This window comes from Dreissena polymorpha, chromosome 10, assembly GCF_020536995.1.
Source record: "Dreissena polymorpha isolate Duluth1 chromosome 10, UMN_Dpol_1.0, whole genome shotgun sequence".
NCBI classification, from domain to species: domain Eukaryota; kingdom Metazoa; phylum Mollusca; class Bivalvia; order Myida; family Dreissenidae; genus Dreissena; species Dreissena polymorpha.
The window spans coordinates 61,452,797-61,470,054 of record NC_068364.1 but is presented as its reverse complement, the minus strand read 5'-3'; the positions used below and the strand labels follow the sequence as shown (position 1 = coordinate 61,470,054).

The 17,258-nt window shown below is 39.1% G+C and overlaps 1 long non-coding RNA gene across 2 annotated transcripts; it reads right to left on the bottom strand.

Moving 5' to 3' along the window:
* Window positions 1-14,743: 14,743 nt before the first annotated feature.
* Window positions 14,744-15,794, bottom strand: LOC127847732 (uncharacterized). Of its 2 annotated transcripts, none has more exons than XR_008034145.1 (3): window positions 15,676-15,794; window positions 15,221-15,277; window positions 14,744-14,799 (listed from the first exon to the last, which is right to left on the bottom strand). It is a non-coding gene; the product is annotated as an uncharacterized LOC127847732 (long non-coding RNA). The 2 variants fall into 2 exon arrangements; XR_008034144.1 differs by lacking the exon at window positions 14,744-14,799 and adding an exon at window positions 14,841-14,981.
* Between the last annotated feature and the right edge of the window lie 1,464 nt (window positions 15,795-17,258).

Genomic DNA, 17,258 nt, shown 5'->3' with positions numbered 1-17,258 from the left:
TACGTCGAAGTACATTTCTCGTTCTACCTAGTAGGTCTTGTAGACATTCGACGTCATGGTATATGTTACAGACACTTAAGACTTGTCCTACCCAGGAAACAGTTTGTTTCATCAAATGTCTCAATTCAACTTAACAGCTTGCTAAAGCAGTTGCATTAAGCATACAGTACACTGATGTAACATAATCAAAATCATGTGATGTGTCAAATCAATTTTGATTGTCAAATTTGACAGGATTGTAACAGCATAACAACATACTTGTTTTGCAATTAAAATATTTAATAAATACAGGTATCTTGCAGGTTTCTAATTTTCTTTCGCAAACTATTGTTGAAAAGTTTAAATTGTGTCGCCACTAAAAAGCTAGCCATTTTGTAGCAATTCTTACAATGCATACACTAAGCTCTATAGTAACAATTTGAATGCAAATATTAGAATGCATCATGTTATATCATCCATATTTTTTTATTTTAACATTCAAATAACACATAACACAGTACATATATAAAAAGGTATGTGGTATTGTGAGGAGATACAAAACACTTCACATCATTTATTTGCACATAAAATAATAGTTACAAAATAAGTAATACTAAAACACTGTCATCAACCTACAGTACAAGAATATTTACGTATATGAAATTACAAAGTGATGTTATTTCATTACCTTTTACAAAATTGACAATGCTGGTTTTGTACTAGCCATAAAACATTTATCATGGATTCACAAGTAACAACCAATTTTATTAATTACACAATAGAATAGAAATAATATTAAATGCATTATGCATTTACTAAACAAGCTATTTGCTTCAGTTTAGAATTACACTACTGTTTAAAATTACACTATCTTACTAAAAATGATCACAACAGGTACTTAGTGCTTTTACATACTTGTGGTAATTTTTGTATGACTAGTTTGACATTTATTGGCAGACACTTGTCGATAAACAGACTAAATATGGATGGGAACTTAAATATTTTTTCAGCATAATTGCCTTCAAATTGTTAATTTAACAACTCTTTGACATTGTTTCCACATCTGATCTTATTATAATAATTATGCCATAGCTGAATTGTGTTTATAGATAGACAGATATAGACATTTTTTCAAAGTTCTATAAAAGTTCACACATGTCCCATCCAAGTAAACCAACAGAACCAATAAAGATCACCACAGATAATAACTGTGTGTATAGCTTGGAAATTTTGATAGTTCAGGAATCCCTCCTTTGTTGATTTCTGTAAACCAAAACTTTCAGTTTTGATGGATAGAATGGCTTGTGTGATGCCCAGCTCTTGCCTTGGCAGAACAGCTTCTAAAAACGGAAAACCAACAAATATCTTAAAATTTGGTCAATAATGCAGACAATTTATAAATGTCTTGTTTTTTTGTTTATTTCAAATCTGGATGATTTTTTACGTAAGATTGTGGTACGAAAATCCAACGGTATTGGATTTTGTGGCTTTAGGCCTAAACTTATTATAGTGATATGTAACCTTTCGGGATATCGGTAAAGTGCGAGCAGACGAGGCGTAAATACGTTAAAAATTAAAGCTAAAAGACTAAAATGTTAGATCTGAATATCTTTAAATTTTGTGAATAAATTTGTTTCTGATGGATAACAACGACAACTTACCAGAATATTGCTCATGATCACACGTAAAAATTCTTTCTGAGAGCGAATGGAAAATGCGTCACGAATTCTGACAAATAAACAGTAGGTAGTCGTTATTGAAATACCACGAGAATACTGGAAGATTAGAGATGCCAACTATAATGTTAAAAACAAATAATTATTTAACAAGCGTTTGTGAGTTGTCAGGATAATGATAACAATAAGATATCGAAAAGATCAAAGCAAATAAATTCGAAAGAAATCTGAGATTCGGCAATATATTTAAGACGGGTTATGTTGACGTAAATTGTGTTCGGTAAAGACTGTCACTATATGTAGTGAACCAGTCTTCGGCTTATACCCACTGAAGAGTATTCAGGGGAGATAATTGAGTAATGACTTAATTCTGGAACGGTTGCGTTCAAACAAATAATGCGAGAATATTAAGTGCGATTCGCTTCACAATTATGATGTCATTGATATAATTTTTCCTGAGGTATGTATTTACATGTGATTTAGCATATGTCAAAGTGTTTTTGATTTGTTAAAGTTATAAATAGCATCGCGAAAATATATGTCGCGTGGCAAATTTTTTTGAAACGCATCCATATGTTGTATTCTATGTAATTTTATGTCTAAATTTCCATATGTATGAACGGTCAACGCCTGCTTTGCGGGCTTTTGCCCGTATTAAAAAGTGTTTGATATATAAGAAGTAAAGTACTTTGAGAAATATATTGTTGAAATTTTAAAAAAGCGTGACCTTCATACAAGATAGATGTTCATTTATCTGTGGTTTATATAGTAAAATGATGTTACATGTTTAAAAAATGAATTTTTTTTAAAGTTGCAGTTTAGTTAACACATTGAATGACTAAAAAATTATTTGCTTCCAAAAGGATTTTTTCGCTTACAAAGTAACCGCTCGTGCACAATTTTTTTTTCTACGGAAGGCCATTCGGGTCTTATTTCAGCATAAGCATCTATTTTGAATTTAACAAAAATGACACTTATAACTAAATTTATTCGCTTCTTTTTTGCAGATGGATTTTGCATCATAGATTGGCAGATTATTGTCTAGACCATACTGTTCCATTCGTGTCTTATTTCAGCATAAGCATCTATTTTGAATTTAACAAAAATGACACTAATAATTAAATTTAATCGCTTCTTTTTTGCAGATGGATTGTGCATCATAGATTGGAAGATTATTGTCTAGACCATACTGTTCCAATATGTGAAGAAGGAAACATTTAGTCCATATGACACAAAGGTAGATCTATTCCAATACATTTAAATTGTTGTTGTTTTGTATTTAAGATTATTATTTTATGCTCAACATGTTATGACATTAAATATTCAGTTTAATTCACTAATGCTTTTAGTTTGGCTATAAACACTTTTTTATTTTTATGATGGCGTTTTAAAATATGCTAATCAAATTAAATATCTTTCTTTATAAAAAATGTAACATTGCTATTTCCACGTTCCCGTTATAAAACATGCTCCCAGATGCCGATATCATCTTTGTCCGATAACAATTTGTTATCGTAAGAAAGAAAAGTAACCATGTATTCTCTATGTATTATAATGGTAATATGATTCCTTTAAACATTAACAATTATATTATCATCAGCGTTTCCGTTTAAATCTTCGGATGCTTAAATGTAATTAATGTAGTGGAGGACAATAGTGTCTTACACAATGACAATAAAAATGCCTACTTAAATTAGAAAAAATAGAATACTTCTTTTTAATCATGCAGATCATGGATATATGCAGTATTAGTCATGAATGCATTGATGACAGTACCCCCAACAGCCCGTCTCGGTCCAAAGGGACGTCAAACGCTTTTGGACATAAGCAAGAGAGGACTTCAGTTGAATGCTGCACCGGGGGACTTCGTCCATGTTCTGTGTAGAAAAGATTTCACACGGCCTGTCAAGGAGCAGTATATATCTGTCACTAACAATGGGTCACGTGTGTTACGCTCTGAAACTCAATTTGATTTGTGCAAATCACGCAAAATTTTCTTTACAAACAAACAAGAGATATAGTGAAACATGATTTCTGTTAGAAGTTTACACTTTCATGAATCTATTGTAGATGTTTGCAATAAAAGGAAAGATGAGTGGTCAACAGCAATTTTGGCTCGTCTGTCCCACGTCATTGACCTTCCTGCAGCAGAAGCCATATACTGCCAGTCGTGTAGTGTGAACTTCAGGACTGGAGAAGGTTACTGGTATTCCAAAAATGCTACCGTAACGATACCAGTGAATCTACATGAAGTGCCAAACGACAGAGAACTCTTGGAAGACCAGAAAACACAGGCCAGATTGGTGCTTTTGAACATGTGATTAAGATGATAGAATCGGGACAAAATATGTTGATTGTTGATCTTGTAAACAAAATGTCAGACATTTGTGGGAAAGAAAATGCATATTCTGCAAAATATATGGAAAAATAAATACTAAACATTTTGGCGAGAGTGTTGTTATAAGCAATTCAGATGGGAAAAGCGATATTGTGACATTGAGACAAACCATCGCAAACATTATTCATGAAATCTACAATGAAGAATGTTTGGCATAAGCAAGTCATCTGCATTGAAGATGTTGTCGAAAAGTGAACTGTTTAAAAGACAATGCCTCGCTTTTAATGAAGCTACTGATATCGAAACTTTTTAAGAAAATGGTGAGCAGCTCATTGCCATGCTGTACGGAACAGAAAACCCGATTTCGCTTGACGAATTGCGTTTCAAAAAGTTTTCTGTTAAAGAAGCTAGCAGCACATGTCATTTAGAAGTAATATCTCTTCCACCCACCTCAGCGGCAGTGAAGTTCCATTCTTTAAGGGTTTACTTTCAGACAAAGGTGTGGATTGGCGACAACTCGCTGAACCCTCTTAATTATGGGTGCAAGTTGTCCAGGGAAAGATGCTTCCTCTGAAATCTTCACTGCCACCGGCACCTGATAAATTGCTTTCCAACATTCACTGCAACTGTAAGCTGAACTTCGATACGAAAAAATGCACCTGTAGAAAACATGGTGTAGAATGTTCTTACTGTTGTGGTGGATGCAGGGGAGTGTTGTGTTCAAATTCCGTAAAACCTACAGAACTTGACATAGATAAAAATGAGACTTGTATGGAATGAAATATTTGCTTGATTGCCGGTATATAAGTGTACATAGATACCAAGTTTCTCTAATCTTTACTGCTGTGATAGGTATACAAGTTCAAGAATTTGTATACTGATTATGCTAAGCAAACAATGATTTGGTACCAAAATGCAACTGATTTTATGTCAGTTAGAGTTTATTGATTTATGTTACTTGTTTTTCCTCATATGCATGTAGTTCAGTAAAATTGATCGTTTTATGGTAATGTATATGTTTGAATATTGTTTGTATACATCTGTACAAGAATATGTATAACATGATGCGGTTTGAACCTTTGATTTGTTGCTGTCAAAAATACACATATATTTCTATCACTTGAAAATTTTGTATAAGCCTGACAAAATATGTCAGAGCAAATTTTTAGTTTGCAAAGATAATACATTTAAAATTAAAACCGCTTGTTATTGACTATGTAACTAGTTGTGTAGGTGCTATTTTTCATAACCTTATTAATCAATGTTTTTTTAAGCCAAATAAATATATAACATCATATTGATATGTGCCAATAATATAATATACATGTATATTCATATATCATTGGGTAAATATTTTTTATTTATATCCTTTTTGTTGCAAACATTTATTCAGTGGTCTAACCTATGTAAATAGTACACTGTTTGAAAAAAAAAGAAAATCTATTAGTGGGTGGAGTAATTTTACCCCGGATATAACAATTTCAAATAAAAAATACGTATATGGCAAATACAAATTAGTAAAATTTAATTAAGTTAAATACATGTTGCTGTTGTGATGCAAAATAAATAGTTATTTCATTGTCACTCGTTGTTGTTGACTTATTTTACTAAACCAGTAAGATAACATGAATTTTGCAATAACTGTATCACCCTCTTGTATAGAACAAACAAATCTTGTAAACGGAAGCGGGTACACATGAGGACGTTTTAACACAGTTACTATATACATATATGTTGTTGAAAATGCAAAAAGAAATTCTGTTGCAATTAGTTCTAGGTTCGACCCTTTTTTCAGCTAAACTTACTGGACTATTCGTACAACAAGGCTGGTGGCAGTTTAAATATATATTTATTTTGAAGGTTTAAAATGTTATTTCAAATATAGACACGTTTGGGTGGACACTCTCTCGAAAATACGTTTCAAGTTATTTATAGTTACCCAAGATGTTTTACTCACTTTACTGCCCAGTCAAGTGGAGCTACCAAGATGGAAGTTGTGCTGTCAATTTTGAATTCTACCGCCCTTATATATTTTCTCAAAAGTGCCCACGTTACCTTAACTGACCATTTGCCATATGACAGCCTGCCAGCATCATCCCAATCAGCCATTAGAATTCCGACAGCTCGTAAAATCAACCAATCACAATCTGTCAGCCTGAGCTGTCAGAATCCACCATGATGCTGGCAAATTCGGCATCCTAGCGGTCATTACAGGTCAGATTTATTCATAACATTTACATACGAATGTATAAATATGGCCTGCTTATAAACAAAAGGAACAAATGGTAACAGTTAATGTCATACTTGGTGTTCTATTCATGCACTTTATAATTCGTTATAATGGAAAAGTAATGGAAAAGAAATGGATTACAGTGTTAAAGTGATGTAAACAATGGGCATAGCCAGTCTTACGTAAACAACGAGGTAAGTGCAATTATTATTATTATTATCATCATCATCATTATTATTATCATCTTCATCATCATTAATATTAGTATAATTATTAGTAGTATCACTCTGGAAACTGCATTCCACGTAAGTATAAACATTAAACAAATAGGCGTATAATGACCGGACTGGGTCATTACAGTAGTGACATCTAATAGTTCTCTACTTTGTTTGTTCAAATTATTCCCCTGGGGTCAAATTTGACCCTGCCCCGGGAGTCACAAAAATGAACATACGATTAAATAAGGCCTATTTTGTGCAAACTTAAAAATCTTCTTGCCCATAACCGTATGGCATAGGGCAACCAAATTTGGTATATAGTGACATGATTGATAAAACCATCTGATACGTGACTTAAGTTGAAACTGTTATTTAAAAAAAGCATTCAAAACAGGTTACAACAAAGCCTTAATTTTGAGTGGTTAAATTTAATTTACTTTTATATTGACCTTAGATTGTGATAAGAGTTACATATCTACTTAATGGTACGTGTTTTTTGTAATATTTTATACTTGATATGATAAAATGACTTGATATGTAATTGTTATTGTAACTTGTTGTCCAATCCTCTCATTATATGTTCATTGTATTATATTGTCTGACTCAGTGGCTGTATCATATAGTACGTGTTTATTTATATTGAAAAATAAAGTTAAAACTAATAGGATTAAACTAAAGTATGACAAAAGGATAGGTGCTGGGAACATATTATCCCTTTTAATTTAAAAGAATGTAGAGACAATATGTGTCTAGCACCCGTTTAATCTCTCTCTTGGCAGCCGCCCGTACGAAAACTATCTCGGCTTCCTTTGATGCTGTATCAGTGGACCCATCACTTATGATGGCGATGAACGGTGACTCCTTCGGGAATTCATCCTGGTTAACCTGTGTGTGTCAGCTATATTTTTGATAAATTTCTGACAACATTTGTCTGTTAAGAAGGTATTGCCAACTTCAATATCTTTACTTTTATCTAGCTTGCACATTTGTACATAGTCAGTGTATGGCCTGCCTAATTTGGCTACATAATGGGCATTTCTAAAGAGTATACGTAGCTTATTTATTGTCGCCTTATTTAACATACCAATGGTTTTGCTACCTGTTGTACTATTGGTAGGGGCAGTTTCTGCCTTGTACCGCAGAGCATTTTTGTGGCCTTTATGTTTTCTGACGGCTGGTTTTTTAAAGTTTTCATTCCCCCCTGTGGCAAATGGCTCCTCATTGTCGTATTTTTGACAGATCGTGCAAACCATTGTGTGTTTTTCAACATCATGTGATAACCAAGGCCAGATATATGTCCAGTCATCTTGAAAACGACGATTTCTTTCTTCCTTCTCATAACACCTACGACTCTCCAACAGCTCCGTATTAGTTTTCTTGTTTTGGGTGCCGGCTCCTTTACCCCTTCGAGGTATCTCCACATTTTGTGTTGTTGAAATTATCAAAGTTAAAAGTGAGTTTCGTTTTTGTTGTGGTGTCGCGAAAACGGATTAGTAAACGACCACGAGTTACTACACTTCTCGGGCTAGATTGTACTTTACCGGTACGCATTGCACGCTTTTTTTCGCACAAAAAAACAGTGAAGCGATACAGGGCCATGATGGCCCTAAGGGCCATCATGGCCCTCTTGTTTTTATTAACAAAGTGATTTATTAAACACATTTGACATCAGATTGATTATTTCTTTAATCTGTAATTTATTGTCAAATTCTTGAAAAATATGTATACGGGTGTTGTAATGCTATTTCTGGGCAGGGTAGCTCTAAACCAGACTACACGGGAGCGCTGGCTAGTCTGGAACAGGCTAGCTCTAAACCAGACTACACGAGTGCGCTGTCTAAGCTGGACTGAGTAGCAATAAACCAGATTACACGAAGGCGCTGGCTAGTCTGGGACAAGGTAGCTCTAAACCAGATTACATGAGGGCGCTGGCTAGGCTGGAGGACAGGGAAGCTCTAAACCAGACTACACGAAGGCACTGACTAGGCTGGACAGAGTAGCTCTAAACCGGACTACACGATGGCGCTGACTAGGCTGGACAGGGTAGCTCTAAACCAAACTACACGAGGGCGCTGGTTGGATGACAGGATAGCTCTAAACCAGATTACACGAGGGCGCAGGCTAGGATGGACAGGGTAGCCTTAAACCAGACTACAAGAAGGCGCTGGCTAGGCTGGACAGGGTAGCTCTAAACCAGACTACACGAGGGCGCTGGCTAGTTTGGACAGGGCAGCTCTAAACCAGACTACACGAGGGCGCTGGCTAGGCTTGGACAGGGACGCTCTAAACCAGACTACACGAGGGCGCTGGCTGGGCTGGGACGCTCTAAACCAGACTACACGAGGACGCTGGCTAGGGTGGAGGACAGGGTAGCTCTTAACAAGACTACAAGAGGGCGCTGACTAGGCTGGGCAGGGTACCTCTAAACCAGACTACACGAGGGCGCTGACTAGGCTGGACAGAGTAGCTATAAAAGAGACTAAACGAGGGCGCTGGCTAGGCTGGACAGGGTAGCTCTAAACCAGACTACACGAGGGCGCTGGCTAGGCTGGACAGGGTAGCTCTAAACCAGACTACACGAGGGCGCTGGCTAGGCTGGACAGGGTAGCTCTAAACCAGACTACAAAAGGGCGCTGGATAAGCTAGACAGGGTAGCTCTAAACCAGACTACACGAGGGCGCTGGCTAGGCTGGAGGACACAGACGTTCTAAACCAGACAACACGAGGGCGCTGGCTAGGCTGGAGGACAGAGAAGTTCTAAACCAGACTACACGAGGGCGCTGTCTAGGCTGGAGGACAGAGAATTTCTTAACCAGACTACACGAGGGCGCTGGCTAGGCTGGATAGGGCAGCACTAAACCAGACTACACGAGGGCGCTGGCTAGGCTGGATGACAGGGTATCCCTAAACCAGACTACACGAGGGCGCTGGCTAGGCTGGATGACAGGGTATCTCTAAACCAGACTACACGATGGCACTTGCTAGGCTCGGACAGGGAAGCTCTAAACCAGACTACACGAGTGCGCTTGCTAGGCTGGGACAGGGTAGCACTTAACCAGACTACACGAGGGCGCTGGCTAGGCTGGACAGGGTAGCTCTTTAACACACTACAGGAGGGCGCTGGCTAGGCTTGGACATGGTAGTTCTAAACCAGACTACACGAGGGCGCTGGCTAAGCTGGACAGGGTAGCTCTAAAACAGATTAAACGAGGGCGCTGGCTAGGCTGGGACAGGGTAGATCTAAACCAGACTACACGAGGGCCCTGGCTAGACTGGGACAATGTAGCTCTAAACCAGACTACACGAGGGCGCTGGCTAGGCTGTTCTGGGCAGGTCAGCTCTAAACCAGACTACACGAGGGCGCTGACTAGGCTGGACAGGGTAGCTCAAAATCAGACTACACGAGGGCGCTGGCAAGGCTGGACAGGGTAGCTCTAAACCAGACTAAACGAGGGCGCTGGCTATGCCTGAGGACAGGGTAATCTTAACCAGACTTCACGAGAGCGCTGGCTAGGCTGTACAGGGTAGCTCTAAACCAGACTACACGAGGCCGCTGGCTAGTCTGGACAGGTTAGCTCGTAACAAGACTACACGAGGGCGCTGGATAGGCTGGACAGGTTAGCTCTAAACCAGACTACACGAGGGCACTGGCTAGACTGTACAAGAGAGCTCTTAACCAGACTACACGAGGGCGCTGGCTAGGCCGGGACAGGGTAGCACGCAACCAGACTACACGAGGGCGCTGGCAAGTCTGGACAAGGTAGCTCTAACCCAGACTACACGAGGGCGCTGGCAATGCTGGGGCAGGGTAGCACTAAACCAGGCTACACGAAGGAACTGGCTAGGCTGGGACAGGGTAGCTCTAAACCAGACTACACGAGGGCGATGGCTAGGCCGGGACAGGGTAGCTCTAAACCAGACTACACGAGGGCGCTGGTTAGGCTGGGACAGGGTAGCTCTAAACCAGACTACACGAGGGCGCTAGCTAGTCTGGACAGTGTAACTCTAAACCAGATTACACTTGGGCGCTGGCTAGACTTGACAGGGTAGCTTTAAACCGGACTACACGAGGGCGCTGGCTAGTCTGGACAGCGTAACTCTAAACCAGACTACACGAGGGCGCTGGCTAAGCTGGACAGGGTAGCTCTAAAACAGATTACACGAGGGCGCTGGCTAGGCTGGACAGGGTAGATCTAAACCAGACTACACGAGGGCCCTGGCTAGACTGGGACAATGTAACTCTAAACCAGACTACACGAGGGCGCTGGCTAGGCTGTTCTGGGCAGGTCAGCTCTAAACCAGACTACACGAGGGCGCTGACTAGGCTGGACAGGGTAGCTCAAAATCAGACTACACGAGGGCGCTGGCAAGGCTGGACAGGGTAGCTCTAAACCAGACTAAACGAGGGCGCTGGCTATGCCTGAGGACAGGGTAATCTTAACCAGACTTCACGAGAGCGCTGGCTAGGCTGGACAGGGTAGCTCTAAACCAGACTACACAAGGCCGCTGGCTAGTCTGGACAGGTTAGCTCGTAACAAGACTACACGAGGGCGCTTGATAGGCTGGACAGGTTAGCTCTAAACCAGACTACACGAGGGCACTGGCTAGACTGTACAAGAGAGCTCTAAACCAGACTACACGAGGGCGCTGGCTAGGCCGGAACAGGGTAGCACGCAACCAGACTACACGAGGGCGCTGGCAAGTCTGGACAAGATAGCTCTAACCCAGACTACACGAGGGCGCTGGCAATGCTGGGGCAGGGTAGCACTAAACCAGGCTACACGAGGGATCTGGCTAGGCTGGGACAGGGTAGCTCTAAACCAGACTACACGAGGGCGATGGCTAGGCCGGGACAGGGTAGCTCTAAACCAGACTACACGAGGGCGCTGGTTAGGCTGGGACAGAGTAGCTCTAAACCAGACTGCACGAGGGCACTAGCTAGTCTGGACAGTGTAACTCTAAACCAGATTACACTTGGGCGCTGGCTAGGCTTGACAGGGTAGCTTTAAACCGGACTACACGAGGGCGCTGGCTAGTCTGGACAGCGTAACTCTAAACCAGACTACACGAGGGCGCTGTCTAGGCTGGACAGGTTAGCTCTAAACCGGACTTCACGAGGGCGGTAGCTAGTCTGGACAGTGTAGCTCTAAACCAGATTACGACTTGGGCGCTGGCTAGGCTTGACATGGTAGCTTTTAACCAGACTACACGAGGGCGCAGGCTTGGCTGGACAGGGTAGCTATAAACCAGACTACACGAGGGCGCTGGCTAGGCTGGGACAGGGAAGCTCTAAGCCAGACTACAAGAGGGTGCTGGCTAGGCTGGGACAGGGTAGCTGTATACCAGACTACACAAGGGCGCTGGCTAGGCTGGACAGGGTAGCTCTAAACCAGACTACACAAGGGCGCTGGCTAGGCTGGACAGGGTAGATCTAAATCATACTACACGAGGGCGCTGGCAGGCATGGACAGGGTAGCTCTAAACCAGACTACACGAGGGCGCTGGCTAGGCTGGGACAGGGTAGCTCTAAACCAGACTACACAAGGGAACTAGCTAGTCAGGACAGGGTAGCTCTAAACCAGACTACACGAGGGCGCTCGCTAGGCTGGGAAAAGGTAGCTCTAAACCAGATCACACGTAGGTGCTGGCTAGGCTGGAGGACAGGGTAGCACTAAACCAGATTACACGTGGGCGCTAGCTAGGCTTGAGGACAGGGTAGCTCTAAACCAGACTACAAGAGGGCGCTGGCTAGGCTGGGACAGGGTAGCTCTCAACCAGACTACAAGAGGGCGCTGGCTAGGCTAGACAGGCTAGCTCTAAACCAGATTAGACGTGGGCGCTGGCTAGGCTGGATGACATGGGTAGCTCTAAACCAGATTACACGTTGGCGCTGGCTAGGCTGGAGGACAGGGTAGCTCTAAACCAGATAACACGTGGGCTCTGGCTAGGCTGAAAGACAGGGTAGAACTAAACTCGACTACACGAGGGCGCTGGCTAGTCAATGGGTGTTGTGATCTCATTCCTGGACAGAAAAGCTTTAAACCAGACTACACTTGGGCGCTGGCTAGGCTGGGGCTATGAAGGTCGCATATAGCATGACAAATGTTCGCATGACGCGCGTCATATAAATGCCACAATTATAAATGGCTCGCATTACACGCAAGAGTCACATTCATGTTAATGTATCTTTCTGAAATTATTAACAAATAATAAGCGTTTTAACAAATTCACAAATATCTTTACCATGACATTTCACCATTAGCCCCGTTGCTATGAAAGCAACTGAATGACAACCCGACATGTCGATTTCGGTCATGTGGAAATAGATATAATCAAACAGTGTCGTAAATTAAACCATCACCTTAAAAGTGTATTATTAAAAGCATTCGGAACCAACACAAAACTACAATACTTTTTAATTATTTATTGCTCTACCAAAAAACATGCTACACTTTATGTATGATATATTTAAAAGAAAAAATAAAGACAATTGAAAAAAATTAACCTCATTTCTTGGGATTTTTCGTGTTTTTACGAGCTTTCATTAAATAAAGGAGAAACGCTAAATAAATTATTTTAAGTCTGGTGTGTAAATCAGATATAATTATTTTTGTGACATGACGGTTCTAGTACATTATAACTAATACTGAGTGCCTTCTTGACATCAACTGTACGGCATGAATACAGTTGCGCTGGAATATCGTGTTTTACACGTTATTCTGTTGTTGTAAATATTGTTTTAATTCGGCTCATTGAATATAAACAAGTAAAACTCCAGCTGCTGGATTGCATTTTCTATATATACAATGTGTTGGTCCTTTATTTAAGGCAAGTGACCACTTACCAAAACAGTACGAAACAGCACAATACGAGACAACATCCACACATACAAGAATACAGCTTGGGTCAACGCATTGGAACGGTAAACGCAAGGCATTTGGGGTTTCAACCGGTTTCAGAGCGCTCAATCTCACATTTGTATTGGAACATATTTATTGATGCGGTAGAATACCTGATCTAACATTTGGAATGCTTTTAAATACGCTACACATTTCACCAAGAGTAAGTATACTCCCGTTTGTTAAGTTTTTTTGTACAGCATGAGTCTTATATTTTTAGAATATTCATATCAGAAAGATACGAAATATGAAACTCAGGAGACATCAAGAGAAACTCGTATACATAGGCGCCAGTTGCCTTCAAAATAGGGAATAACATACAATACTTACAAAACACTAAAGAACTGATAATAACTGGGATTAAAAAGATCCAAAGGTAGTTACAGAAATGAAAAAAAGTCAGTTAGAAAGTGTTCGCTTGCAGCACACGAAGTTCCGAAGATTATTAAAAAACATTTTCAGGTCCCTGTACAACATCGCAGAGTCGATGAAGATAATGGATGCGAACAACAACACCAGCACAAGTACACCCATGGAGCCGATGCTTATTGCTGAAGGGCGTTCGTCCTTCGCACTGGTTAGCTTTCTTATCGTCGAAGAGAGTTGCGATACATTCACCGACAGGCGTTTTTGAATCTGCAAGATCCTTTCCTAAGAATGAATAAAACGTGCAAATATAACCACCTGCCTTGAATTTGTGTTTACGCGTAGATGATAGTGTTACATTATACCTACACAGTTTTGAAATGAGTATACTTATCGAACTCAGTTGAATATCAACTGATATTATCCCTGACTTCAACACACCAAACAATTTAAAATGAAGTCGGCTAATTAAAAATCGCAGATATTTTTTTGCTAAATTGCTAAAAGCTATAATATCATTAAATGCAAAATGAATCCATAATTAATCAAACTTAAGCATTTGTTGAGCAATAAAATAGCATTTTGTACTCCTTATATAATTTTTCTACACTTAACCTCGTAGGAAGTATTTGTTTTTCAAAGTTTATTAAATTGTGCGTTTTAAGACATGCATTTTACCGACAAATATCTTGGAATGTCCAGGCTATTTTTCACAACATTAGGATCAGCACATGGTTTGTCGCAGAATAACCCAAATTTAGTTTGTTGATTAGAAAAGTCGCTGGTTGTGAAATATTACATTTTTTTCTATGATTATACAATAACGTGTATCGCATTGCTCATCTTACTTGTAGCTCTTCCGCAGTCATGTTAAGTTGGAACAGGGAAATGTTACACGGGCAATAACACATGTCAGGTGTTGTAGCAGTCTCTGTAGATTGTTGATCGGTCGATATCGTCACGGAGGTTGTTGACAGGGTAGTTGTTGTTGCATACGACACTGTTGTTGTCGGCGGCTCTGTTGTTGTCGGTGGAACTGTTGTTGTTGGAGACACTGTTTTAGAAGTTGTTGTTGTGGTGGTTGTAGCAGTTTCTACAAACATATGTCAACTGTTGTTGTCGGGGGAACTGTTGTTGTCGGGGGAACTGTTGTTGTCGGTGGAACTGTTGTTGTCGGGGGCTCTGTTGTTGTCGGAGGCTCCGTTGTTGTCGGTGGCCCTGTTGTTGTTGGAGACACTGTTTTAGAAGTTGTTGTTGTGGTGGTTGTAGCAGTTTCTACAAACATATGTCAGACTCACGTTATCTTATTGTATGCTTATAAATACAAATCCGAATTGCGATGAACAAATAAAAATGATGATAAAAGCACAATTGTAAACATAACTTCAATACACGGCGTACTGGATCGTTCGTAAAAAGTGCACGTTTTACTTCCTATTGGTTTTCGAAATAAAATGTAATAATTAAATCTTATCTGATTTTACAAACGAAGCACACTGATGAAAAAAACATACTTTGCACTGTCGATATTCCTTGAATAACCATGACAGCAACCTCAACATAATTGGTATCTAAAACGAATAGTTCGCATGATATAGTTATACATTATTTGTGAGAAATATTTTCAGTTAAGTTTTTTTCATATTAATTAATCAAATAATTGTAAATGAAAACATGATAACCATATTTACATAAAACGAAGTCTCATTGGCAAATCCCTAAATGTACATAATCATATCAGCCTATTAGTTTACTTCATGTTAGTTACACTTATAACCATTACTGAAAATTATTTATTATATTCAACTTTCATCAGACACCAATACTGCTGTATTATATGGTTGCATTTGTAATATTGCATACATCAAAATAATTTAATCCACTGAGAACTGTTGTAAGAAGTTCATGTAACACAGAGTATGATCGTTGTCATTGCATGTTTAATTTCATTTTTCGAAATAGTATCTACCTTCTACTCCGTAAAGACGAACTGTTACCGGAAATGCAGCAATAACCACTGAGACATAAAGGCGAATGCAACCTACTCGCAGACTGGACACATTGTAAAGGATGTTATCTGTTGCAAAGTTCATGAAACCATTCGGTAGTTTTAGTCATTAAGTTGCGCAAATAGTGTTACAATTTAAAAGTTAAATGTATTTAACGGCAACAGAATCGAATTTTAAGCGGACTGTGAGCTTATAGCTCTTAGTATAAGAAGTAGTAGTAGTGTGGAAGTAATAGAAGTAATAAAAGTAGAAGTAGAAGTAGTAGTAGAAGTAGTAGTATTAGTAGTAGTAGTAGTAGTAGTAGTAGTAGTAGTAGTAGTAGTAGTAGTAGTAGTAGTAGTAGTAGTTGTTGTAGTAGTAGTAGTAGTAATAGTAGTTGTAGTTGTAGTAGTGGTGGTGATGATAGTTGTATTTAAAGTATCATTTAATGAATGTATATCATATACGTACAGTGCCAGAAATAATAATGAAGGTGCTTTTCTCTGTAGCAGTACTGCAGTTATCATCGCTATAAGCAACGTCAAAAAGTGAGAGGCTTTCATGCTGCACTCCGATGTTTGTAATAATGTGGGGACCGGTCCCGAAATTGATCTGAGCTTCATCTATCTATAAATGTGCAAAACTAAACATATATATCATCGATATATCGTATGGTGTTGCTTGTTTTATTTATAAAATGAACTGTCATAAATATATAAAACATTATGAACATCATCAGTTCGTACTCAACGAAAGTATTTAAGTAACATATCCAATCCCCAAGTTAATTTAAAACAAATACTTTTTGAAGAAAATCTATGTTGCGTAAACACTTGCAAGCGCTTGTACGGGCATTGTTTTTTTTTCTCCAAGTTGCTTTTTCTTACATGACCCAAGGATATAGATTATTGTTTGTTGGAATTGTTTGTTTTGATTTAACAACGTTTTTAACATCATTCAGTCGTGTTATGTGTTTCAGTTTATATATGCACACTTTATATACGCACACTGTTTCTGAGTAAGTTTATGGTATTAAGTTTACATATAAATAAAAGTCAAGAACAGCATCATTTTAATACTAAAAACTTATTTCATCGATTTGTTACAATATACAAGTATACTAAACGTGTTTAATTGATATACCAGGATAATGTTGTCGCTGGACAAATAGTTTTTGTTATACATCTCGATAGGAGTCAACTCGCCGGGCAACTTTGTGCCTGAAACAAAAATCAACTTCGACATGCAATTCATTATCATTTACTTAATTCACGATTTTTTGTTTATCCGATCAAGAAACAATCTAGATATAGTGAAAACAATATATATATTTGCAATTTCCATTACAATAATTGATGTCAATTTAAAGCAAGGAAACAAAGAAGCTCCAAATTAAAACGAAACTGAATTGTATACGAATGTTTCACCAAACATAGCATAAATCGAGAAAAGCTCGCGGAAAAATCTATGTCTAAAGAATCTTTTTTTGAAAAGGCCGCATGATAACTTCCAATAACAAAAATCCTTTTCATGGTGTATCGTTATTATCATGGAGGGGTGTTAA